Here is a 6000-nt window from a genome sequence, read left to right as displayed (position 1 = left end):
GTGCCATTTTACTCTATCTTTACTTGGAAAAGTGGGTTAGGGTTTGGTAGAATTGAATAGCAAGAACTCAAGGTTTTAAACCTTATTATTGAAAAATATTGGGTAGTCATTTAGGAACCATTTGCATATCATAGGACCTTCCATTAGAAATATATCATATTAACACCGATAGCATTACATTCCATTGATGGGGACACAAACTTGGTTTCTTAATCAAATTAATCAAATTATCTTAACACAACAGTGTTTCTCAACAATTCACAATTAAAAAACTCTTTTTAAACTAATAGAGTAGAACTACGGCTTAAGTCAAGTTACACACAACTCGAGTAACCTTTTCACACCTATTCCCTGTGGGATTCGACCCCAACCTAGTTGGATTATTATATTTGAAATTGACCGCCTTACACAATTCATATAGGTGTAATTTGAGCGTATCATCGGGTAATCTTTACTCGACAGCAAACTTTACTTCCCGGTAGGAACTTTGCTACCGAGCAAAAGACTATCTAACCGCTCTGTAGTGGTTCTTTGCATGTGTGCCTTGTCATTTAAAGGTCCTATTTATGCTGTTGAAGCTCTCTTCGTAGTATGTTTCCATTACTGCCTTGTAAAAAACCTTGCTAGAAAAACCTAATTGGGACAAAAACTAGACGAAGGGAAAAAGAGTACAGCGAGGCTCATCGGCAATAGTATCTCTTGAGGTGTGCCACATTCTAGTTGCTTGGCAATTTTTCTCCATCTTGATTTCTAACTCGTATGACCCTTTCACGGTGATAGCTGACACCTGGTAGGGGCCTTCCCATGTTGGACCTAGCTTCCCTGTATTGAGCTACCGGGTGTTCCGAGTTACTTTACTTAAAACCAAGTTTCGTACTTTGAAATAACTGAGGTTGGCTCTTCTATTTTAATATCTTTCTATTATCTACTTTTGGGTTGCCATCCTTATATGCGCCAAGTCCTTTCATTCATCGAACAACTCCAAATTGACCAGCATTGCTTCATTATTTGTTTCTTCGTTTGCCCAAAAATATCTCAGGGTAGGCTCCCATACTTCCACCGGGATTAGGGCTTCTGCTCCGTACACAAGAGAGAAAGGAATCTCCCCCGTGCTCGATTTGGCTGTTGCCTGGTACGCCCATAGTAATCCTGACAGCTCTTCGGGCCATTTACCTTTAGCTGCTTCCAATCTCTTTTTGAGATTTTGTATAATCACCTTGTTTGTTGATTCTGCTTGACCGTTTGTGCTCGGATGATAAGTTAATGATGTGATCCTTTTGATTCTTAAGTCTTCAAGGAACTTTGTTACCTTAGCGCCTATAAATTGTGGCTTGTTATCGCAGGCTATCTCTTTTGGTATCCCAAATATGCAAATTGTATTCTCCCACAAGAAATTGACTACTTCGCGTTCGCCGATCTTCTGATAAGAACCTGCTTCAACCAACTTAGAAAAATAGTCAGTTAAAATAAAAAGAAACCTTACCTTACCAGGGGCTGGTGGTAGTGGACCGACTACTATATCCATTTTCCACTTCATGAATGACCATGGAGACAAAACTAAGTGTAGTGGATCTGTCGGTTGATGCACCAATAGTGCGTAACATTGACACTTATCACATTTTTGAGCATAAGCCTTAGCATCTTATTCCATCTGGGGCCAGTAGTATCCCGCCCTAATTAATTTTAAAACCAGGGAATCGGCACCTGAGTGATTTCTGCAGATCCCTTCATGGACTTCTCGCGTAACGTAATTAGCTTCAAAGGCTCCCAAACATCGGGCCAGTGGACCTTGAAAAGATCTTCTGTATAATTGACCTCCCTTGAAATTATATCGAGCTGCTTTAGTGTGCAGCGCTCGAGAGGCTTTAGGATCTTTAGGCAATTTTCCGTGTTCGAGGTATTCAATGATCTCATTTCTCCAGTCCCAGACCAAATTCGTCGTGTTTATCTCGTAGTAGCTATCCACATCCAATAAAGAATGCATAAACTACACGACCGTGCCGGAGTCCGATCCCTTTATTTTTGCGGATGATCCAAGATTGGCTAGTGCATCTGCTTCCGCATTCTCTTTCCTCGGGATGTGGGTAATTTATCATTTCCTGAACTGAGCGAGAATAGCCTGGACATTTATTATGTATTGTTGCATGCGTTCCTCTTTGTCTTCAAAATCTCGTAGACCTGATTTACTACCAATTAGGAATCGCATAAGATTTCTATGACCTCGGAGTCCAGTCCTCGGACCAGCTCAAACCCTGCAATTAAAGCTTCATACCATGCTTCATTTACTACCAATTAGGAGTCGCATATGATTTCTATGACCTCAGAGTCCAGTCCCCCAGCAAACCCAAGTCCTGCAATCAGAGCTTCATACTCTGCTTCATTGTTAGTCAGAGGAACAATTCTTAATGCCTGCCTTGGGTTTCTCCTGAGAGCGTGGTTAGCACTATGCCGAGCCCGAACCCCTTCACATTGGAAGCTCCGTCCGAGAACAAGGTCCAAACTCCTTATGTCGATTCTGACACTATCACGACCCAAAATCTACTAAAGGCCATGATGGCTCCTAACATCGCTGTCAGGCAAGCCAACGGTGATTGATCAACTTAATTGCTCATTTTAGTATTTTAAAATCATAGTTTTCCTTAACTAAATCGTATGAAATAGAATTTACACAAGTACAATAATGAATAACTCGTAGGAACCCCCAAAATCCGGCGTCACAAGTGCATGAGTATTTTTTAAGGAATACAACAATAATACAACATCTGTGTAGAATGTAAATAAGACAGGATAAATTAAATAGTACAATGGAGAATCGGTGGACCACGATGTGTTGCCTGAATTGCAGCTCACATATAGTCTACGCAACAGATGCGCCTACACGCCAAGATGATCACAAATTTGAACCTATCAGATCCTGCACATTTAGTGCAGAAGTACAGCATGAGTACGTAAATCAACGCGTACTCAGTAAGTATCTAGCCTAAACCCGGAGACGTAGTGACGAGGGGTCAACATCGACACTTACTAGATGTCCAAATAAATAATATGATAATTCATAACAGATATGAAGTGCACATCAATAGAGGAGTAAATATGTAATTTCATAATTTTCCAATTTTATTTTTCTTAAAGTATAAATTTATCGATCTTGTATTCTACCTTAATAGCTTAGAAAATGTCAAGTGTCAATACCAAATAAATAAGGAATAACATAAAAATTCGGGCATCAGTGGAAGGTTTATCTCGTGATTATTCGGACTACTAGCGATATAACGCATGATTCTGCCAAGGTCGTTCGGCCAGATCCAGAATAACGTGTACATTACCGAGGGTCGTGCGGCACTAACCATAGATACATCTATTATTCTATCAAGGCGTTCGGCCCGCTGCACAATAAAGGTAGGAAGTTACTGAATTACGATACACGTGTTTACAATACAGTACATGAGCACATAATGAATATAATCTTTACCATTTCCCAAATACTCGCCCACAACTCAAAGTGTTAAGGCTTGGCCTATTATACGTATATTTATTTCTAAATCAAATTCAGTTATAACTTTAATTAATTAAGCCAGCAGAACGAGTTCAAATAATTCAATTATTACATGATAAAATCCTAAGTCTACCCGGACATAAACATGCTTTAGCTACTGTCACGACCCAAAACCTAACCCATCGTGATGGCGCCTATCGTGATACTAGGCAAGCCGAACTTTCCAAAACACTTTCAAAATTTAATAGAAATGAATTAAGACATTTAAAATAACCGGAGTTATTCATAAAAACTAGGGTAAAACCCAAATAAAACATAAGTGCGGAAAAATAGCCCGACATCGGGGTGTCACTGAGTCATGAGCATCTGACAACCAATATAGAAACAGAGTCTGCTATAGTCTATGCCAAATGCCAATACAAGAGATAAAAGATAATACGAAAGGAGAAACAAGGGCTACGGACGCCGGCAGCTACCTCGTAAGTCTCCGATAATCAGCTCGCGCAAGAACTCAGCGACCGCCAGATCCGTACACACCTGGATCTGTACATGAGATGCAGGGTGTAGCATGAGTAAAACCAACTCAGCAAGTAACAGGATTAAATAAGGAACTAAGAAGCAGTGACGAGCTATAAAAATACAGTTCATTTCAAAGGTTTTCAGTAAAGAGTGAACAGGCTTTCAAATCTGGTGGTGTAAGTCAAATCAATTCGAGCTCAAGTAAAACAGATATGAATCTTCCAGATATTTCACAACAACAACAGATAACAACAAAGTGCAACAATAAATAAAAGCAAGTACAGCCTCTCAAGGCAGCAGTCACTCAACTCATCTCAATAGCTCTTACTCTCGGCTCTCAGCCCTCAATACACACTCTCAATAGGTATCTGTGCTCACTGGGGTGGACAGACTCCGGAGGGGATCCTTCAGCCCAAGTGCTATATTAATGCAGCGCGCAGCCCGATCCAATATTATTGCGGCGTGCAACCCGATCCAATATTGTTGCGGCGTGCAACCCGATCCAATATTGTTGTTGCGTGTAACTCGATCCAATAATATATATATATAGACCGAAAGCTTGTTGTGGCGTGCAACCTGATCCAATATACCTCACAACTCGCAGCTCGGCACTCAGGCCCTATCTCAATCACTAACCTCTCCAGCCCCTCGGGCTCACAGAATATCATAATAATTAGCCCAAACAGAGAATACAACAAGTATCAACAAGAAATGAGAGGGAACGGAGAAATAACAAACAAGTAAGATTGTGACTGAGTACAAGACATCAATTAGCAGTCAATTCAACAAGTATTCGACCGTTGCGAGTCCCAACAATGATATCATATGGCCTAAGCATGGTTTCTAACATGAAAGGCAGTCAATTACTCAAAGACAAGGAAAAACAAGTAATAACAATGGCTATTCGACTTTACAGTCTCACGGGACGGACCAAGTCATAATCCCTCATGGTGCACGCTCACACACTCGTCACCTAGGATGTTCGTCACCTACAATTATTCACATCATACAAATTCTCGGGGTTTCATACCCTCAAAACCAGATTTAAGACTGTTACTTACCTCAACAGCGTAGAAATCCTACTCTGAAATGCCCTTGCCTCTCGAATCGGCCTCCAAATTCCCTGAATCTAGTCACAAACAGTACGAGATAATCAATATTGGCTAAGAGGATCAATTCCACGAGAAAACTACTAAAACATCTAGTCCAAAATCTGAAATCGGCTAAACCGGCCCCCCGGGCCCACATCTCGAAACCCAACGAAAGTCACAAAACCCAAAATCTCATTCACTCACGAGTCTAACCATACCAAATTTATAAAAATCCGACCTCAATTGCCCCTCCAAAACCCCAAAGTTCACTCTCCAATTTCCAAGCCCTAATTAAGTGATGAAGAAAGCCATAGATTCACGAAATTTAGACCAATACGAGTTAGAGTTAATTACCCCAATGTTTTCCTTGAAAATCCTTGAAAAATCACCTCTCTCCCTAGATTCTCAAGTTCAAAAATCGAAAATGAAAGTCCAACCCTCGAACTGGTGTTTTTCTGCCCAGAAATACCGCACATGCGGTCCTCTTGTCGCTTCTGCGATGCCGCACCTGCGAAAATTCCATCGCAGGTGCGGATTTCACTTAAAAATCCTGACCTCGCTCTTGCGGCCCCAAGACGGCATCTGCGCCTATCACAGGAATGGGAATCCATTACACTTGCGGCCATCCTTCGCACCTAGTCCAGCTGCCCGCATCTGCGACCCTCGCAGGTGTGGGATAAATCTTCGCACATGCGACTCCTGCCCAGCTCCTTCTTGGCCGCATCTGCGGCTCCTTCTTCTCTTCTGCGAACTCGCACCTGCGGTTCCCACTCTGCAGGTGCAGTTACACCAGTAGCAGCAGCTTCAGCTGCATTTCCTTAAAACCCTTCAGGTCGTTAACCACCCGAAATCACCCCGAGGCACTTGGGACCTCAACCAAACATGCCAACTGGT

Source organism: Nicotiana tabacum, chromosome 17 (assembly GCF_000715075.1).
Source record: "Nicotiana tabacum cultivar K326 chromosome 17, ASM71507v2, whole genome shotgun sequence".
NCBI classification, from domain to species: domain Eukaryota; kingdom Viridiplantae; phylum Streptophyta; class Magnoliopsida; order Solanales; family Solanaceae; genus Nicotiana; species Nicotiana tabacum.
This window is presented reverse-complemented; position numbering follows the sequence as displayed.